Source organism: Triturus cristatus, chromosome 9 (genome assembly GCF_964204655.1).
Source record: "Triturus cristatus chromosome 9, aTriCri1.1, whole genome shotgun sequence".
Taxonomy (NCBI): domain Eukaryota; kingdom Metazoa; phylum Chordata; class Amphibia; order Caudata; family Salamandridae; genus Triturus; species Triturus cristatus.
Window position 1 is genome coordinate 263,048,828 of NC_140592.1, and position 22,455 is coordinate 263,071,282.

General features: G+C 45.1%; 1 protein-coding gene across 1 annotated transcript in view; it reads right to left on the bottom strand.

The window, feature by feature from the left end:
* LOC146797710 (plasma membrane calcium-transporting ATPase 2-like) overlaps window positions 1-22,455 on the bottom strand; it is a 2,176,758-nt gene that overhangs the window by 1,976,327 nt on the left and 177,976 nt on the right. The window lies entirely within an intron of this gene.

Consider the following 22,455-nt stretch of genomic DNA (forward strand, 5'->3'; position numbering starts at 1 on the left):
GCATGCAGATGACTCGCCCCACATCCACCAACCTTTCAGGAGTAGCCATACTTACATCTCATGTATCCCCACACATTTCCTCACATGCTTCAATGTGTGCCACGCAAGACTGTATTAAGGAAAATGTTGTATAACAGGAGGCTTGAATAATGCTCATAGAACCCCAAACAATGCTGTACAGATTGACGATTCTTGATTTTTTAGGATCTAAAATATATGAAATGGACTACACACTCTTCCTAGTATCATTGCGCTGATGTCACAAGTGAAAAGATAAAAGTTAGGCTTCACACTAACATTCAGCCAGGTCCTTCACTATAAATTACAGAGACTCTGGGACCATGGACTAGATGCGTAGAAGAAAGGTTTCACATATGTGTTTCAAAATCAGATTCGCATACAGCTTGATGAAATGATATCTGATCTCGAAAGCTTACGAATAAATGATTTTGTTAGCTACTATATTATTATCTACAGATAATTGTCACTTATTTTACACTTGGCAGATCTGAGAATGTTTGGGTCAGAATTCTCTAACCAACTGCGGAGCGGCTGAATGGGCAGGCTGGCAAAACTAAACACCAAAAGGAAGGTCTTGTACCAAAGATGTCCACAAGAGGGCCACCAGTGGGCAACACTCATCTTTCATTCAAGAGTACCTGCAGCCCCAAAATTGTATTCAAATTTAAAAATGCCTTTATGTTATTATGAGCAGCAAGATACCAAATAGTTGTAAGTGTTAAATACCCGTGTACTCGCGCCCTAGGTATTCGATTATGTACAAAAATAATTGAATAAACAGTTGTACGCAATCTTTAGCACCACAATTTGTGGCACATATTGTGACTGTGTTCCCCAGCATTGACTGCGGTTAAAAGTACAGATGTAAATCAACAAATTCCATATGGTCAGTCCCTTTTAAAGGTTAGGAGGAAGCTAGAAATTGTCCATTAATGACGTTCCCCCTGCGCACAGAATTGGAGTTTTATCCAGGATCAATATAAGGCAGCTGCGGTGTATCATCTAGCCATGAAATATATGTCCATAAGGTTCAAAACAGGAATTGAGAGAAAGACTCACAAGAGATAATTATGTTATTAACTTGCCACAAGATCAGCTTACAGAAGAGGAGGCACATGTATTGTCGCTTTGTTTGTCCTGTGTTTCCTCCACAATGTAGCCATCTTAGTCATAATTAAGTTGAAGACACTTTGGGGGAGATTTGCTAAGATTTTGCCCTGTGTTTGCGTCACAAAAGTGATGCAAAACCACGCAAAATCTTTTTTTCCTAATTTACTTTCCAGCACTACACTTGTTTAACACTAGCAATAACGTAAAAGTAATGCGTAGCACTACTTCGCATTACTTGGCGCCATGGGGGTTATACCAAGGGTGGTGCATGGGTGTTCCCATGCAACCACCCAAGTTCTCTCACACTAAACCCAATTTACTAAATACCATAGATTGTGATTAGCGTGGTAACACTGCGCCCTTTTAAACTAGGTGCGAGGAAGGAGAAATGCTTTCATTTCTCCTTCCTTTTCTGACTTTGAATGCATTCTGCTCTGTGCAGCAAGCATACAAAGTGGAAAAAGCTTTGTGTCTAGGCATAGTATTTTGTACAGGAAGGCTACCCTTCCTGTACAAAACCAATGCTAGACTCACACCCACACCATAGCCCTATGGCGCTAAGGTGGTGCGTGGCACACAGTAGCTGAAGTCAGCGCTGGCGCAAGGGGAGGAGACACATATCTTTGGAAATATTGTGCTCTCCTGCTCATTCCCTGTCACGCAACGCAGCGCAGCCACGCGGGAGATTTGACAAATCTGCCCCCTTTATGTTTATTTTCACAAATTTAGACTGGAAACGTACTTTCAAAACAAGGAACGTGAATAACTAATAGACGCATAGGGACTCCGAAATAAACCATCTTTTACATCACTGGTGTCACGGTTCCCAGCGCAGGTCTAGCAGGGCCCATCTCACCGCACACACTCAAAGAAAAGGAAGCATGGACTCAAGTGCAGGTTACGGGCTAAAGACCTCGTATGGTCCTTGCCCCTTTATCATACATCCTCTGGCCAATGCTGCCAGAGGATGTACAGGTTGTGGTTCTGGGGCAACATAGCACCCTGGGGCAGTGCTAAGATCATTACATCCCTCCACAACTTGGCCTTGACCTTTGCAGTTCTGCTTGACATGCAAAATCTCTGAGTCATTGACTTGGCAGTGGATTGGGCCTCAAGTTATATCACTGATGGCGAGAGAAGTTGTCCATGGCTTCAGGTCTCAGATCGCGGTGAGAGTCGGCCCCTGTGCCTTCTCTTATACTTGGCAATTCAGTTGTGGGGGAGGTAGAGGTAGGTTCTTTGGGATCAGTTGGTGGGTAAGGGTCTTCCCAAGCGGCCTCTTCATCCCTACGGCTGGGGGACCCATTGGCTTGGGAAGTCTACCTTCCGGAACCACGACACATTCCTCGCGACTGTCTCCTGACCTCTTCTGGCAGTGGGCATGGTGCCAGTTACATGGGTGATTGCCCATGTGCCTGGTTCAAAAGGCGTCTGAAATTTCCATCCTGGTTTTCTGTTCCTTATCACTACTTGGTCTACTGGCAGGAGTCATCGGGATTTTGCATGTCTTTTCAGGCTTGTGCGCTCATTGGTTTGGGTGTGCCTGGCTTGGGTTTCCGCTGGCTCACATGGAGTCGGCGTCCATTCTCGGGAAACGGGTATGGTGTCCCGCATGTGTCCATTGAGAATGAGGGACCAGGGGGATCGTTGTGTGGTGCAGAGTGGTGTTCCCTGGTACTCTGGTAAGAATTGGTGCAGGCTGAATTCAGGGTTGGTACGTTTTGTGACTGCGATCCTCAGGGCTTTATTCAAGGTGAGCATAAAGCGTTCTGCCTCGCCATTGGCTTGCGGTCATTGAGGAGTGATGCAGCGATGTTTTATGCCTAGAGTTATAAGCAAGTCTCTGAACTCCAACCCTTGGAATGGCAGCACATCATCTGTCTTTTTTTCTCGTTGTAGGCCAAACAAGGCAGAGGTTCTCTCTAGCACGGGAACCACATTCAAGAAAGCTGTTGAGTCAACCACTTAGACTATGGGATATTTTGAGTAGCTGTTTCTTATCACTACCATTAATCGCCCATCTGAGAAACTTCCGAAGTCGAGGCTTATTTGGGACCATGGAACTGTGCACGGCTCCTCTTGGAGACTTGTGAGCTGGCATGACGGAAATTGTCTCATTATATCTTCTACTGCCGTTTCCAGGCCTGGGAACCAGACTTTCTCTCTCATCCAAGATTTCATTAGAAACTGTCCCTTGGTGACCTCCATGAGCCAGAGTTGTCACTCGGAGTTGTAGACTCTCGGGATTGCAATGCATGCTCCTCATAATGTGAGGCCCACAGCTGAGGCACTCAATTTGTCACGTACTCTCCACATCTTTCTGAGGTGTTCATTCTCGGGGCTTTACCAGTTGCTGGCATCTCGCAAGAAATTATGCTATGAGCCTTGTTGGAGGGCGTCCATGACTTTCGCCAGGTCTGAGTCAGCTTTGGTCGCTTTGGTGATTTATGGGATGTTGAGCGTTTGGAGACATGCTCCTAAGAACACCATGCTCACATAATCCTCTGTGGTTTCTGTGTTGTTGTTGCTGTTGTCCACAGGGGAAGGCGGGTAATGAGAGAGGAAGTCGGCTGGGTTCTTGGCGCCTAGATTGTAGACCATTTCCATCTGATAGTGTTGTAGATGGATGGCCCAGCGTTCGATCTGTGGTGGAGGATGTGGTGCTGTGCCACAAAACAAGGGGAAAAGTGGTTGGTGATCAGTGGCCAAGTGGAACAGCCTGTCACTGAGGTAGGGATGGAAGTGACCACACACCCATTTGATTGCCAGTGCTTCTCTCTCTCTCTATTTGTGATTATCGGGCTTCCGTTGGTGTGAGTGCTTTGCTAGCACAAATGCAAGTGGCGCCTACTTGCCGGGTTCCACTTCTTGGGTGAGTACAGCCTACAGGGCCTACAGGGCAGGCATCAACCGACAGTTCTGTGTGTCTTCTGGAGTTGAAGTAGGCCAGTGTTGTTTTGTTGAGCAGGGCTTCCTTTACCTTTTGAAAGGAGTCTACTTCAGTGCTGCTCCACTTCCAGGGAGCTTCTTCCTTGGTTAGAGATCGTAAGGGCCCAGCTATGGTTGCCAGGTTTGGGATGAAACTGCCACAGTACATGGCCGACCCAGGTAGTAATGCACCTCCATCGTTGGAGCAGGTGCTTGTTTGATGGCGTAGGACTTGCAAGGATCTCCTTGGACTCACTCTTGGTTAAAGACATAACCGAAAAACTCAATCAAGTTCTGGAAGAAAGAGCATTTATCTTTGTGGACGGTGACCCCATGTTCATACAGCTATCTCAATGCGGCCCAGAGGTGTTGGTGATGTTCCACAGCCGTTGTTAAGTAGATTAAGGTGTTGCTTATGATCATGATGCCTTGAAACCTGACAGGGTCTACTGGATCGAGTCTTGGAAGACCTCTGCTGCTGGGAAGATTCTGAAGCTCAGCCTCTTGTATCAGTGTAACCTCAGGTGTGTTGAGAACGTTGTGATATAGCTACTCTTCTGCTAGCATCAGCTGGTGGTACACAGCGTTGAGGTCTAGCTTGTAGAACCATCTTGATCCATTTAGGTCTGTAATGATATCATCCATTGATGGCGTTATGTGCCTCTTGCGTTCGATGGCTTGGTTGAGGAGGCGCATGTCTCTGCACAATAGTATCTTGCCTGGGTGTTTTGGTTTTTCTGCGATGACCATGGGGGATACCCACGGCATTGGGCCGGATACCATTTCAATCATCCCTTGTTACTCAAGTTTGTTTAGCTCTTGCTCGACAAGTGGTCTTAGGTGAAAAGGCATACGCCTGTGCAGGAAGGCAGTCGGCTTGATGGACTTGACGTTATGCAGTTTAATTGGTGAGGCTTTCAGGAACCAGAGTCCTGTAAATAGATTGGGGAATTGGCCTAGGATCTCCTCTGTCTGGAAGGCCTTAACGGTGCACACAATAAACACCAGCCCTAGGTCTTTAGCTGTGTGGCTCCCAACGAGGGTGTTGGCTTCCTTGTCGACGACATGTAAGATAGTCGTGGTTTTCTTGGTTTTCTGACTTCATCCTCACAGTCATTCATCCTTTTAGGGGTAGGGATGTCTGGCTACTGTATGTAAAGATGTTGGTGGTTATTGGAGACAGTGGCGGGTGTGGCTGGAGGCGCCAGTATTGTTGGATCCCCATCACGTTCACTGAAACCACGGTGTCGATAAAGGGCTTGATACTAGATCCTGCAATCTCAACCACGCACGTGGGCTGGGGTCATTCTCTCCGTTTGAGATCATTTGTGAATGAGATGAGGAATGCTTCTTCCTCGTCATCAGGAGATGAGTCTTCCAGCCAGTCCAGGTGACATGGTAATGGCTTGGAGGCACCTTGGGTCTCCGAGTCGTCCAGGGACATTTGTCTTACCGCTTTCGATGGCGCCCGCCTTCCTCGTGCACCTCTTCCTATGGGCTCACCTCTGCATGCAGTGGAGAAGTGGTTTAGTGTGCCATACTTCAAGCATGTACGTCCTTGCACTGGGCACTTGTCGAGTGGGTGCTCTTCACGTCCGCAGTATCCGCAGCGGGATCCGGGCTGATGTCCTGGGCCTGTTCATTTTGCCTCATGTGCGCACTGCATCAGCGCGTTCTACCTTCACTGAGGGGCTCCTTTCTGGATGTTGTGTAGTGGCTATGTTCATCTCTGTAGCCCGGGCACTGGACAGGTTGTTGGATCAGGCCAGAATAAGAATGTCATCTAGGGTAACGTTGGGCTGCCTCAGGATGAGGCCTCTCTGTGTTTTATTTCTACAGCCTTGTATGATTTGCGCTCTCACTTCCTTTGGTTGGTCATCTGCAGTGCAGGCTAGCTTGTGCAGTCATGCATAAAACGTGTCTGTGGATTCCCCCTCACATTGGCCGGCTAGGCGAAGCGTTCATAGTCGGGGTTTAGTTGTGGATCGAAGTGCGCATTGAGCGCTCTCCCTGCTGCTGGTTGCCACCCCAGTGTTTGTTGGGTAAATGCTCAAACATCTTGAAAATTTCCTCACCGGTATAGTGGAGCAGGAGTAATCTTTTAACGGTGCCGTCAGTCTCTTGTGTTGCGACAAAGTAGTTTTCCAGCCTTCTGATCCACAGTTTCCAGCTAGGCAGTGGCCACATGGGCGAGTTCACTGAATGGGGGCAGTGCGCCTACTAGCGCATGTTGTGGGATGGTTTGGTTGTGAGGCAGACCTTGCGGGGCACGGCATTGTTGATATCGTCAGCCATGGCTGTGGGGTCCTGTGAGTACTATGGGGGAGCAGCCTGCAACAATGGAGTTTGTGATCTGTTGGCATTTTCAGAAGGAACTGGGTTGCATTAACCAATGCTTGTTCATTTTCCCAGTCCGTCTGGTAGCTCTTGACATGTTGCAGGGCTTCAGCACCCGTGCACGGCAGTTCTTCTGTGCAGGGGCAGACAGTGAGTTGGTTGCTCTCTTGGAGTGGGCTGAGCAAAGGACCGCCCAGCTGAGTGTGATGAGGCCTGTAGGAGATAGGGAGGGGCCACTTCGACGTGCTCTGCTGTGGGCAGGCAGGGCACCACACTGGGCTTGCAGCGGCTGCAGATGTGTACTCTTCAGCAGCATGGGCGAGTGACTTACGCTGCCATGCTGATTGCTCCGACGGAGCACCGGCAAGCCAGTTATCCTTCTGTACAGCGAGGTCTGTGCCAATAACAGAGACAGACGGTTCAGCAGGCAAGGTTAGGCCCGCAGGGGTCGTGAGTGGCGATGCATGGCAGATCATGCCGGTCCACTGGGGAGGCTACAGGTGAGTGGCTGGACCAGAAGGTGGGATCGATGAGGACCACCCTCGACACCAGTGTCACGGGCCCTGCGCAGTTCCACCAGGGCCCAGCTCACCACACACACACTTGCCCCTTTATTATATAGCCCCAGAGGATGTACACGGTGTGGTTGCGGGCACGGTAGCACTGCGGGAGGTGCTAAGATCATCACATCTGGCACATATGACTCAACTTCAACTCATTAATTTTGAAAATTCAGCCAGGTCAGGAATAGAACATTTAGAATCCAGAAGGAGATACTATGAGTACAATTCGACTTCAGGAAAATACAGATAGCACACCAACTCAAAATAAGAGAGATAATAATCATCAAGCATTCGGACAAAGGTGGAGGCAACGCAGCTTTAATATGGACATGTATGTAACAGAAGGGACCTGATACATTTCCAAGAATAAACATTACAGGGGCCTTTCCCATAAACCCACAACAAAATTGCAAAAACACATCGTGGGCCGAGAATGATGAGGGCCTAGAACAAGGCGGACTGAATGAAAAAGAACATAGCTTTTTGAACAACAAAAATGCAATACCCTCAATACCCATAAAAATGTGGAACAAACACTAGAAAGTCCAAATCTATTTGGATGTGAGTCTATGATGGATCCAATTTCAAAATATATAGAAGTATTTCTAAAACCATTTATTCCTAAAGTGTAATTGTATGTTCAGGACACAGTTCACAAAATCAGGATGGCATCATGCTTCGATCCCAAACAACAAATTCTTGTTACTTTAAATGTTGAGTCTCTTTACACCAACATACCAAATGGTTGATGCTATTGAAATACTGGACTGCTTTTTGGAACAACACCACAGCATATCACACAACAGATCACATGGAATTCCCACCAACGCCACCTTAATGTTGGCAGAAAGAGCACTCAAAAATAATATGTTTATACTCAACAGAGATTTGTATTTAGAGATCAAGATGGTGGTGAAGGGATGTTCTTTGGGCCCTGAACTAGCTGTTCCTTATGTCACTCAGTATGAGGAACAGTAAATGTATCATAAAAACCCCTTGAAATCTCCTATCAAACTTCTGAGAGCATACATTGATGATATTTTTTATATACTGACTGGGAACCAGGAAACACAAGAAGGTTACATGAATTGTCTTAACCAGCCTACACCAGAAGTCAAATTCTTGATACATGCAGACACAAAATCATATTTTTGAATAGTGGAATTGTAAAAGATCAATGCACTCTCATTACCAAATTACACACAAAACTAATGGGATCATAGTAACTTACCACCCTACAGATGATTTCAACCCATTAATTTATTTGATAATCTTCCCTATCGTCAATTTCTCAATAACAAGAGTGTAAGAAAATGGTTCAATAGTTGTGCGGCCTGCACAAGTAATGGGTCTACATTTGTGCTCCACTGGGAACCAAACATTAATTGTAGCGCTTGACTCTGAGTAGAAAAGCAGAGCAGTCCAAGGCCTACTCAAGGGAGGTGGTGTGGACTAGTAATCACCATTCATGGATACACAATAACAGCATTCAATACATGATTGCCCAGTCTGTGCTTTTTCTTTTGAATAGGGAAAAAGTACATTTATTAAACACACCACTCAATACTATGCAGAAGTATATAAATATACTTAAGCGGATGGCAATACTTCTGGATTACATTGCTAATCCTTCTCACCCCTACCAAAGATTGATGTAGATCAACAAATAACATGCCAAAATAGTCACTTGTATTAAAGTGCAATAATTGAAATTAACTTTGAATGAACACACTTAATATTTTTAGTACAGCATGTATACTTTTGAATGGGAATGGTTGTCAGCATCATTTTCCATTAAAACATTCCCAAAAGAAAATGTCTATGCACTCTGGTTGATTTGTATACTCACCATAACTTTTAGCATGAATCATGCAATTAAATATAGCCCCTAAAGGGTATTTCATTTAAAATCACAACACAATACAATTATAGACCTTCACCACTAGAGGGTGTTGTTGCGCAGTATGACTCCTAAACGTTTAGCCTGATTACGCACTTTAAACATAGTCCCTAAGGGGCATCACATTTATAACTTTAGACATAACATCTAAAAGTAAACACATTTATAATCACAACATGTGCAATTACAATCTTTCATTCCTAGAAAATGTTTACAGAGCAATACATTCTCATATTGAAGACCTTCAGGCCACAGAGACTGCAGCCATAGACTCTGCCCCTAGAGGGCGCAGCACTCCCAGCTGTTGGAGCAAACGCGCAAGCCTTGGGAATGCTTGTAGAAAATACTGGAGGGTTATTATTTTGAGTCCCATCGAAACTTGGGGGAAGGTTGCCCTGCTCCTCCACCCCGCACTTCCTGAATTTGTTAGTGATGACCTCGTCATCCTAGGGCCACCACAGAGTGCAAAACACGGTCAACACAGGGCAAAAGAGATAAGCCCCAGATGCCATTACGCAGGCACTCCTTGTGTGCTTCATTCATATTTTATTAATGCCCCTTGAGCTGTGCCGGGGAGAGCTGCGTCTTCTTTTTTCTCTGTTTTTCCTCTATGTTGGGACCAAGTGGAATCAGGCCGCTAGCGCTTTTCCTGGTTTTGGGGTAAAGGGAGTGTCCAGTCCCACCAAGGCACCCCAAAGCTCTCACTTCCGTGGGGGCAGCCTTGGGCGCCCACCCCAGGCTGCCCCGAGGCGGCTCCCTGCATGCACCGCATTCCCACATGCAGCGCAGGAGCCCGCACTCTTTTCTTCCCATCCCTGCCAGCTGTGTAGTGGCCGCCCTCTCCCATCATACATGGGCACGGGTTTGGGCCTGTCACAGTTGGGGGGGGAGTGCTGCGGCACGCCACCTTCTATCCTCAGTGTCTCGGGCCCAGTGATGGGGTCCTGGGCCCCTTCCTGCATTGGCAGGGGAGCGCAATCGCGATCCCTCGTGGTATCCTTCTCTTCAGGGCCCAGGCATGGAGTCCTGGGCTCCTCACTGCCTAGATAGAGGGAGTGCAATGGCAGCCCCCTCATCAGTTTCTTCTTCTCAAAGTCAGGGATGGGGTCCTGGGCCCTCTTCCCGTACTTGTGGGGAAAGCGCGACAATGGTTTCCCGCAATCTCTTTTCTATGGGGGCAGCCTCCAGGCCCTGGCACACCCAGGAGGCAAAACTGGTCATGACTGCCAATAAAGGGAAAAATAAGTCAAATGTGCCAAAACTTTAAAAGGGCATATCTTGGGCTCCATTGGGCCAATTTTAACGTTCTCGGTCTAGTTTTGCTCCTGGTGGCGAGCCTTGGGCTCCCTCCACCGGTGTTAGAAATTGAGGTTTCTGGTTGGCAGAGTGTAAACCCTGTCCAAGCATGAGCCACAATCCTAGTCAGGTTAAGTCAGATACACAACCTAAATAACCCAGCGCTCCCTCTCTGGTAGCTTGGCACAGAGCAGTCAGGCTTAACTTGAGGTGATGTGTAAAGTATTTGTGCAACACTTAAGTTACAGTAACACAATGAAAACTCCACAAAAGGACTCCCCACTAGTTTTGAAAATTGAAGATTAATTAGCTAAGTAAACAAGGAATCACTCACAAAATATCGACTACAACAATATTGAGGTACAAAAAAATCGAAGTCAAGAATATCGACATCCTATCTACATCATGGTAAGTACAAAAATATTAAGAAAAAAATATCAATGTCAAAAATATCTTTTTTTTAAATGTTAAAAAATAATGTAAAATAAAGTAAATACATATAAATAAAAGAAACATTGTAAAAAATATTTACAAATGTGTAAAACTAATAACTAATACATATAATGCTAAAATAAATTAAACATATAATATATAATATATACTTAATATTCATAAATAATTATTTTAATAACTTATACATTGTTAAAAACGTTTTATAAATTATAACTACACATATACACATACAAAAATAATATAAATAAAAATATAACAAATTAAAAAAACAATATTTTTCATGTTTTTAAAATAAGTTATACACAACATTAACTAAAACAATACAGAAAAATATTGGATAGCGGACAGAAAATAATTACTATTCCCACTCCAAGAATGCAACTGTAGGGAAAGTGTTGGATAGTGTAGGGGTAAAAATTACGATTCCAACTCCAGAGAGTGCAATAGTAGGTAAAGTGTTGGATAGCGTAGGGGTACAAATTGCTATTCCCATTCGAGAGTGCAAAAGTAGGGAAAGTGTTGGATAGCGTAGGGGTAAAAATTACTATTCCCACTCAAGAAAGTGCAACAGTAGGGAAAGTGTTAGATAGCGTAGGGGTAAAAATTACTATTCCCACTCAAGAGAGTGCAACAGTAGGGAAAGTGTTGGGTAGCGAAAGGATTAAAATTACTATTCCCTTCCAGAGAGTGCAACAGTAGGTAAAGTGTTGGATAGCGAAAGGATTAAAATTATTATTCCCATTCCAGTGAGTGCAACAGTAGGGAAAGTGTTGGATAGCATAGGGGTAAACATTACTATTCAAACTCCAGAGTGCAACAGTAGGGAAAGTGTTGGCTAGCGTATGGGTAAAAATTACTATTCCCACTCCAGAGAGTGCAACAGTAGGGAAAGTGTTGGATAGCGTATGGGTAAATTAACAATAAATGAATTATAAATACCAATAAATTAAAATTAATAATTACTTTAATAACATTAAATTACTTCCCACCCTATTCCCCAATTAACACACAACCCACTCCGCATAAAATTTAACACAATTAATATAATTATCAATTAATAAAAATTAATTACCAATTAATTAAATAATAAATTAATTATCAATACCAATAAATATTAAGAAATTACTTAATTTTAATAAAGTACTTCCCATCCTATTCCCCTATAAACACACAACCCGCTCCTCAACTGAATTAACACAATTAACATTTATCAATTAATTAATACAAATTAATTACCAATTAAGTAACAAATTAATTATCAATACCAAAAAATAAAAATGTATTAATTTATTATAATTAATTTACTTCCCACCCTATTCCCCTATAAACCCACAATCCGCTCCAATAAAAAATTAATACAATTAATATAATTAGCAATTAATCAATTAATAAAAATTAATTACCAATTAATAATTAATTAACAATAAATTAATTATCAATACCGAAGAATTACTTAACAATAAAATAACTTCCCACCCTATTCCCCAATAAACCCACAACCCGCTACAGAACTAAAATGCTAAATTTAGCCCCTTTGGTGCTCATGACGGAGTGGTTCCATCATGAGCCACGGTGGGCGTGTGCTCATGATGGAACCGCTCCGTCATGGCACCCACCCATGGGGGAAGCACTGGTGCCCCCCCCCATGGGCAGCCCATCTGCACCCCCAAGCAGGGACGGCAGCAAAGGGTTTCCGCTGCCAACCTCCACCCTCCTTCGGCGATCCTGTGACATCAGCACACACAGCACGCGCCAACATCATCAGGAAGCGCTGGACGCCTGAAAGCCATTTGCTTCCAGGCGTCCAGGGAGGCAAAGGTACATTTCTGTGCTCCGGTGGGGCGGGGGGGCAGATCGTCACGCATTGAGGTATCGGGGAGTGGAAAGAGTGTTTCCTCTCCCTTGATATCTCAATGCAGGGCATTCCAGCTGCACGATCACGCACAGCATCGCAATCGTGCAGCATGAATGCCCCCACTAGACACCAGGGATGTTTTTTTCTGTAAAGGAAGCGACCCCTTGCGCAAGGGTCGCTTCCTTAGGAGGCAAAAACATGTTAAGACTTTTCTGCCTCCCCGTGGACAGATCGCCCAATTGTTTGGGTGTTTCTGGCCCCAAGGGGAGGGGGGGGCAGAAAAGCCCACTAGAGCCAAGGAGCTTTAAACAATTAAAATGGAAGCGACCCCTTGGGCAAGGGTCGCTTCCAAGGGACATTTTTTTTAAAGTGTATTCTGCCCCCCCCCCGCCCCGGGGGCAGATCGGCCTGTTTATTTGACCCTTCTGCCCCCAGGGGGGCCAGAAAACCCCACTAGACACAAAGGAGTGTGTTGAAATTTAAATTGAAGCGACCCCTTTGGCAAGGGTCGCTTCCTTATGGGCCAAAATATTTGTAAGACTTTTCTACACCCCTGGGGACAGATCGCCTGCATTTTCTGATGTTTCTGGCCTCGGGGGGAGGAGGGCAGAAAACCCACTAGAGCCAGGGATTTAAATAAAAAAACGGAAGCGACCCCTTGGGCAAGGGTCACTTCCAGGGGACATATTTTTTTAAATGTGTATTCTGCCCCCCTGGGGGCAGATCGGCCCGTTTATTTGGCCTTTCTGCCCCCAGGGAGGACAGAAAACCCCACTAGACACCAGGGAGTAATTTAAAATTAAAATGGAAGCGACCCCTTGGGCAAGGGTCATTCCAGGGGGCGATTTTCTTAGTGTGTATTCGGCCCCCCCTGGGGACAGATCGGCCCTTTACCTCACTAGAGACCAGGAACTTCTTTAAAATTAAAATGGAAGTGACCTCTTGGGCAAGAGTAGCTTCCAGGGGGCAGATTTTTTTTATATGTGTATTCGGCCCCCCCCCCCCCCGGGGGCAGATCGGCCCGTTATTTTGGCCTTTCTGCCCCCGGGGGGGGCAGAAAACCCACTAGGCACCAGGGATTTTAGTTTGTGTGTAATGGAAGTGACATGGTTGCTTCCAAGGGGGTCAAATTTGGTTAATGTTTTTACTGCCCCTTTTTTGGGCCTTTCTGCCCTAGGCGGCAGGGGGGAGGCAGAAAACCCTACTAGGCACCAGGGATTTATTTCTTTTGCAAAGGGGACACATTTCTGTCTTCTGTTTTCTGCCCCACCTGGGGGGCAGATCGGCCTGGCAGACAACCTCACCCGATCCCTTGGGCAAGATCACCCCCCATTTTTCTCAGCCCTATTTGAAGGCCCATCTGGCAGATTGACCATTTGGGTAGTGACATAGTGTGTTCTATTGTTAATTGTTTTATTTCTTGAGAATTGCAATTGTAATGCTTTATTTCTCCCTTTCTGTTCTAGTTCAAGGCTTTTGCTCTTTAGACTGTTCGAGGTTGCGGTTTCGTTACTGGTGGGTCTGCTGTTTGTGTAGTTGCATGTGTTTGGTAAGAGACTTTTTTTGTACAATGTAAATCAGTTTCATTTCTCTGCATGAATGTGTTTTTTGCAAATGGTGTAATAATAGTCAAAAATGTTTTGCATTTGTGCTCGATGTGTATTTTGTTGTCTTGTTAGTAATTGGTTTTGTTTTTTTCTTTCTAGTGGGATATCATTGGTTTTTGCTATCTCTCTGCAGAGTAGGTGCTGGTGAGTGTAGCTGTCTCTTGCATGTGAATCGTATACTTTTTGAGTATATGGATCTTTGTGATAAAGGCACACATTTGTTTTACTTACTTATTTTGCACAGTGTTGGTTGTTGTTGACTTGTTTGTGCAGTCTCCTTTCTTAGTAAGGATAATGGCTAGCCACAGGATTACTGCTCAGCAGGTTGTTGGTATGCTTTTTAAATCTTCCTCTGACCATGGTTCAGTGAATGACTCTGCATCTGAGGCAGAGGAGGGAGGGGAAGATCTAGGCGGTGAGTTTTCTCTCCACATGGAATCACCGGATGATGAAGCTACTCTCAGTGCGGATGAAGCTACTCTTAGTGTAGATGAAGTGCCTGTTTAGAGGAGGACATTGATGTGCCGATAGTGCAGCAAGAGGCATCTGGGCTACAAGGCTTCCTGTTGGAAGTGATGACCTCTGGGTTGCCCCAGGCATGGTGCAGCTGGCATTGCCAGACTTTATTGGTGTTCCATGGTGTAGAGTGAATACAGAAACTTTTTTACCAATACATTTTTGTCAGTTGTTTATGGACGATGTATTTTTGGCAGAGATTGTTGAGCAGACTAATTTGTATGCCAAACAGTTTTAGAGGGACAACAGTGCCAGCCTTAGGCCCAACTCCAGAGCTACCTGGTGGACTCCCACAAATCTGGAAGAGATGATGAAGTTCTTGGGTTTAACTTTTGTGATGGGCTTGCTAAGGAAACCAACAATGTCTTCATATTGATCTAATAGTCCCTTGATGGCAACAGCTATATTTCCAGCAGTCATGTGTGGTGATAGGTATTTGCTTCTGCTTTTGATGCTGCATTTTGTCGATAATGGTTTAACTTTGCCATGAGAGCACCCTGATTGTGACCGTCTTTTTAAGATTCGGCCGGTCATTGATCACTTTGTAGATCAATTTTCTGAGATCTATGCTCCAGCGAAAGAATTAGCAGTGGATGAGTCTTTGGTCTTGTTCAAGGGCCGCTTGGTTTTTAGGCAATACATTCCTAGTAGGAGGGCACACTATGGAATTAAGCTGAATATGCTGTGTGACAGTAGCACTGGATATATCTCTAATTTCAGGGTGTACACCGGTAAGAAATCCAGGGTTAACCCCCCGGTTGTCCGTCCACTTTTGGAGTGACTGATAAAATTGTGTGGGAACTTGGTAGAGGACTTTTTAACAAAGGTCACCATTTATATGTAGATAACTTCTACACTGGTGTGCGGTTGTTCAGGGAATTGGCCAAAGTGGACACTGTTGCTTGTGGCACAATCTGCTCTAACCGTAAAGGTTTCCCAAAATAACTTGTTTGTCAAAAGCTTGTGCAGGGACTGTGCAGTGCATTGCGAGGAACTTCTATCTGTGAAGTTTTCAGACAGGAGAGATGTCTACATGCTGGCTACCATCCATGATGAAAGCACTTCACCTGTGACTGTTTGGGGTCAGGTTGCTGAAGCGCGCAAACCTGTGTGCTTTTTAGACTGTAATAGGCACATGGGTGGTGTTGACAGAGTAGATCAGAGGTTGGAACCTTACACTGCTCTTCGTAAGGCTTAGATTTGGTATATGAAGTTGGCTATCCATCTTTTCCACTTGGCAACCTTTAATGCTTTTGTTGTATTCAATGATTCTTGTCCTGAGTCAAAGCTGACTTTTGCTAAGTTTCAGGAGTTTGTAATAAGCAGCCTTGTTGTAGTGGAAGAGGCAAGTGTTCCTAGAGTTGGAGTGGTAAAGGATGTGGCTAGATTGAAAGATCGCCACTTTCCTGATCCCATTCTTCCCACACCCTCCAAAGACTTTCCCAGTAGGAGATGTAGAGTCTGTTGGTGAAGAGGTATGCGGAAGGAGACTCATATGTACTGCCCTGAGTGTCCTTCTAACCCTGCTCTGTGTGTGCCTGCTTGTTTTAGAATGTACCACACGCAAAATAATTTTTGGGAGCATCCATGAGTGGGAAAGTGAACTGCCTGGTCTCTATTGTTTTATATTTTTTGTTAAGTTTCAAGGTTGGCATTTGTGAAATGTATTTAGTTTCAGATTTTGTGTTAGTAGATTTGTATCTATTTGCAATTTGTTTGTGTTTTCTTTTTTGTATAAAAAATCCTAAATGTGATGGCAGTGTGCGTAGACTGGTGCTTGGCTGGCGGTGTGCCTGGACTGGCGCTTGGCTGGCGGTGTGCCTGGACTGGCGCTTGGCTAGCGGTGTGCCTGGACTGGTGTTTGGCTGGCGGTGTGTGTGGACTGGCACTCGGCTGGTGGTGTGCGTGGACTGCTAAATTTGAGGTTTGCAGGGGATTCTGGGTAGGAGAATGTTGGGAGACCCATGCTAGCCATACCTTGCTGGACTCCCCAGGGTATCTAGTTTTCAGAAATGTGTAGGTTTGGTAGGTTTCCCTAGATGGCCGCCGAGCCCCAGGCCAAAAACAAATGGGACCCCTTGCAAAACCAGGTTGGTTTGCGATAGGTTATTTTGATGTCGCCTCAATAGGTTTTGGGCCCTTGCCTGTCGCGGGAACTTGACCCACCCACACAAGTGAGGGACCATTTTTATCAGGAGACTTAGGGTAACACAGAATTGTAGAGCAACTGTTATAACCTATTGACTTCTGATGCATTTCTGCCTTCCAAATGAAAGACAATGTGTAAAAAAATAAGTAATTGTGAAAAATTACCTATAATTCTCATGCTAGTATGGATACTCCCAATTTCGGAAATGTGCAAATATCTACTGTTTCTAAACTCTATATTTTGTTCCCATTTCAGAAATAAATAGGTTTCTTTCATACGGCTGTAACAGTATATTGCTTTCAAACAGCTGTAATAATTAGAAGTTACAGGTATACATTTTCCCAAAACAATTTCTATATACCTGGTACATAATAAAAAATCATTGCAAGACGCTGCTCATTTATTGGCTCTGGGTTCGTTGGGTTCTTGGTGAACCTACAATTCCTATATATCGCCACAACCAGAAAGGTCCAGCGGATGTAACAGTAGGTTGCTGGAAGTTACAGGTGAAAACGTTGACACAAATAGCTGTTTTTTTCAACTCATTTTCAATTTTTCCTATATTTAACTGTTAGTTTCAATAAAGAAACCTTGAAGGATCTACACAAATGACCCCTTGCTGAATTCAGAATTGTGTCTACCTTTCTAATATGTATAGCTTTCCAGGATCCATTATTGCTTTCATAACCATTTCTACCATTACCTGGAAGGAGGTTGAAAGCACAAAAAATAGCAAAAATACGCTATGTCCCAGAAAAATACCAAAACTGTGTAAAAAGTTTTGTTTTATGACAAAGTCTGCTTGTCCCTGAAAGCTGGGAAGATGGTGATTTCAGCACCACAACCCCTTTTTTGATACCATTTGCAGGGGAAAAAACAGACGCTTTCATATGTAGCTCTTTTTTACAATTTTTCCCCAAAAAAACAAAATGTACCTGTATTTTGGCTAATTTCTGGGTCCCCTCCAGGGTAATCCACAAACCCTGGGTACCTTTATAATCCCCATGATGTTGGGAAAAAAAGAACGCACATTTGGCGTGGATACCTTATGTGGCCAAAAAGTTACAATGGAGGGCAGGCCGGCTACTGAACCCATGCATGGTCCGCTGATGAAGAAATGGAGCAAAGCGTCGACAATAGAGTATGATGCAATGGTCTTTTCCACGCAGTCAGGTCAATGCATCAAAGTCAAGCCTCGCAGACAGTATGAAAGGATCGGTGCTGCATTGTCATTGAGCCTCACAGACGGTGTCAGTATTGGCGTTGTGTTGTCATCAGGCCGTGCAGTTGGAACCTGCATCATCGTCGAATCAACACTGCATCGGCGTCGGAGGACACTGCATCGGTTCCAATTGGTGCAATGGGTCACTGCGTCAATTTTTGAACCCACAAGACTGGAGAGGGCACCACAGGCAGGAATAGGACTTGCAGATGGCATAGTCCAGCAGCACTGGCAGAGCTGCAAGAAGTCTTTGTGTCCCCGAGACTTCAGAAAACAGGAGGCAAGCCAGCGAGCCCTAGGAGAAACTTGGGTTCAAAGATGTAGAGAACAGGTCCAGTCCCTCTCACTACCAGGCAAGAAACAGCAGGGAGAAGGCCAACACAGCAGAGAAGGTGGCAGTCCCTCCTACAGCACAGCAATCAGAAGACAGCAGGCCAACACACCAATACAGGTAGCAAAGTGGTAGTCCCTCCTAAAGCACAGCCGCTCTTCTTCTAGGCAGAATGTCGTTGGCTCCAGCAAAGTTCTGATTTGGTGGAGTCTGGGATAAACTTCTTACAACCAAAGTGCCATTGAAGTGGGGAATGGGTACCAAAGATGCCTTTGAAGATCACAAGGTCCCCGCCTTTCCTGCCCTGACTCCAAACACTACAGTGGGGTATGCAGCTTTTTGTGTGCGGAGAGGCACAGCCCTATTCAGGTGCAAGTGTCAGCTCCTCCCTCCCAGTCTACTTCAGGAAGGCCCATCAGTCTGGTGATATTCCATCAGGATGCAAATGTCCCCAGCTCCCTTTGTGTGACTGTCTAGAGGGAATGCACAAAGCCCAGCTGTCACCAATACCAGACGTGTATTCAGAGGACAAGAATGGTTAAAGTAAGAAAATGCCAACATTTTGCATTTTAAAAGTGGCATTTTCAGACTGACAATTAAAAATCTGATTTCCACATCAGATGGGATTTTAAATTGTGAGTCCTGGACACCATACTCCAAATTGTTATCTTTTCCCATTTGGAAATTTCACTTAGAATATGCTTTAAGGCAATCCCAATGTTTAGGAGGGATAGGCCTTGCAGTAGTGAAAAACTAATTTTGCAGTTGTTCACTACTACAGGACATGTAAAACTCAAAAAGTCAAAAGTGCATGTCCTACTTTTTAAATACACTGCACACTGCCATTACGGCTGCCTACCTTAGTGGTGACTTATATGTAACAAAATGCAAGATTTGGGCCTGGATAGTAGGATAACTTGCCAGGTCGAAATGGCAGTTTAAAACTGCAAACATAGGCTCTGCAGTGGCAGGCCTGAGCCATGTGTAAAGGGCTACTGAGTGGGTGGCACAATCAGTGCTGCAGGCTAACTAATAGCATTTAATTTACAGGCCCTGGGCACATATAGTGCACTCTACCAAGGACTTATAAGGAAATTAAATATGCCACTTGTGGGTAGGCCAATGTTACCAAGGTTTGAGTACAGGGTATGTGCACTTTAGCACTGGTTAAAAGAGGTAATACCCAGAATCCTAAAGCCAGCAAAAATACAGTCAGCAAAACAAGAGGCCAGAAGGCAAAAGGTCAGGGGAAACCACACCAAGGATGCCAGGTCTGACAGTCAGCCTTTCTCTTTATTTTGCCTCTGGGCTTCTCTCCTTCCTTGAGCAGATCCTAGTATTTCCTTCAACTGGTTCTCAGGGGTGTCAGATGACCATCTTTCCTGGTCCTAGGGAGTGCCCCACTGCCCCTGGGGTCAATTGGTGGCAGAGCTCTTAGTCCACATGGCAGTCAGGGTTTCCTCCTTCCAAATGTCCTTGGGGGCTGCCTTCAGTTCAAGTGCCTAGCAGAAAAGCACACCCAAGGGAGTTCTATCCAAGGCATAGGTTCTTTTAAGTTGGGGGGTGAGTACCCAGCAGGGATGCACCTCTGGCATATCCTGAGATGTCACATCACCTCTCAGCTCCACCCCATGCTGATATCACTGCAAGGGTCATCCCCAGCAAAACTTCAAAGGAACCCCCCTCCTGGGTTGGCTCCAGAGGTCTGGTCTCTCTCCTTTGTTTAGTGGGCTTGGGCAGGCTCTCTTCCTGGCACAGGGTGACAACTGGCTGATTGATGTAGAGCAGTCCCACGCACCCTTGTCCTTCTCAGGAGCTGACTAAAGCACTAGCAATTGCTCCCTTTGTGAGGGGATGCCTTAGTTCCTTTAGCTGGAGAGAAAAGTAATGAATCTGGCCCAGCAGGATGACAAAAAGCCTGGGCTCTGATCCTAAGCTCAGCCATAGAAATATGACATTCGTGGGTGATCCAGATACCTCTTTAGACTTTACAGAATTTATCTTTTCTCACTGGTTATGCTGTAAATTGGAACGACTCTGGTGTGTAGTGGAGGCGGAGTTTTAGATGCACACATTGCTATGTTAGCATTAGCATCTTAGATGATAGAAACGCCATCTTGCCACTTTTGCTGCTTTTGCACACGACACTACAGATAGATGTTATTATTTGAAAACTGCTTGCTTGCCTTTTCTTCACATGAGAACTGTCTGTTGTTCACATCCCTAGACGCACACTGCGACCTTGGTTTGAACATTGTGTGCAGAAACAGTCTGAGCCAACAAACAATGTATGCTTTTGAGTTCAGGTTGATCGGCCCATGCTCTAGCCATAACACGCATACAGCTGCAAACATCTGAAAGTCACAAGCCTTTAATATTGCAGTTTGCATGCATTAGACACACATTCTGGAGAAGAACTTTTCCAGGCGCAGAGCAAAGCTGATCCTGTGATGTGATTCACCTAAGCTGATCTTTACGGTATGGGGTTCCCCATTCAAACCTAGAGACCTTCTATTAGTCTAATAATACTAGCTTACTAGCGAAGGGAGGGTGGTTGTATTCCACTATCATTTGTGATAAGATTTCTCCCTTTATTTTTTATGGTATTGTAACAATGCTGATGGTTTTAATTTTAATCATTTGTCTGCTTATGTTAGCCAAAGTACTGCATCTTAGGACACGTAGTTTATAAAATAAACCTTTTAAACTTTACTGTGTCCCTGATTACTCTTGTTGTTGACTGATATGAGAATAATAACGAACAGGTATTTCTGATTCCCACCATTCCTGAGAGTACTCTAAAGTCACATGTTCTGGGCTGTCTAATCATTGGTAGCTTCTATATGGTATGAGGAGCAAATGAGACACTGATGCTGGTCGGACAGGGGTTCTGGGTACTGAGGTGAGATTTTGGTACACCGCAATTCGCTGAGGTCCTGGTTTCCTGCGCATAGTTCTGTGCATGAGCAGAATCCCTGCAACATGGCGCACCTAACGTTTGGTCTTCTGATTTGAGACACCTTAGCAGTGCTTATATTGGTCCACGGCGCCCTCACTCTTGTTTCCGGATAGCGGGAGTGACGGTTTTAACCTACCTATTGGTGCAATAGGTTCAATCAAGCTTGTCAATTAAAAAGGTTTTTATGTTTTTGAACCCTTGTGCTACTATAAATCTAAATTGTTGTTCTTCTCTGTGTCCTTATGGTGGTCGATATTGCAGCGCATAGCCGAACACCTCTGCAGCGTCATTTGACGCAGTTTGGGGTGCCGGACGATGGGATGGCTGTTATTTTTGTGGTGGTGCATCATATCCCTACGAGTTGTTTTACTCTTGGGTGACTATGCCGGCAGTGAATGCGGATGATAATACGTTTCACTCCTATACTCCCACGCGGATCCCAGCAAATTATACGCCATATAGGACGCAGGAGATTCCTATTTCAGCCTGACAGCATCGCATTTGGTTTAATGGCGCCCTTCCCCATACGGTTACACGGGTTCGAATGGGCCCTTTGTCAATTCCAGGGGCCACTTGGCCGGTACTGGACGGATTTACACCTCATCCTCGTTATTTGACGGCTACGGTGGATGAGTTACGTGTCCTCCATACAGCCCTGATTACAGTATATAGGGCTTTAGTGCAATACGTTTCACGCAACGTGCAGGTGGGGGCACCTGTTGTTGCGGGACAGCCAGGTGGCCCAGCCGAGATTGTCATTAGTCCCGTCATGGTTAATTCGGTAATGGGCAAGTGCCCCCAGAATAAGGACGATTTACCTTATTGGCTTGCTGAGAAATTTGACCAGCTGGAGGCAGTATTTCCGCACTCTACTCCTGTGGAGAAACACAGGATCCTCACCATTAGTTTGCAGAAAGACTTAGTCCCAGAGGTGTCCGATTGTGACAACTGGGGTAAAGTTTTTGCAGTGGTCTACTCAAAGTGCTTCGGCACCCCATCTATGGCCGTGCTTCCCTCCGTCATCAAGCGTGTTCAAGATCAACACGGTACGGTGGCGGCGGTCGAGTTGGGAATGCGGCTTGTCGGTTTGTTCGACGTAGTTGCCACTCTCATCCTTGGAAACCTCAAGGGAGATGCGGTACACTTTCAAGTGGCTAATGGTTTATCCCTCGTTGACAAACTCGATAAGCTCCGAGAGTTGCCTACAA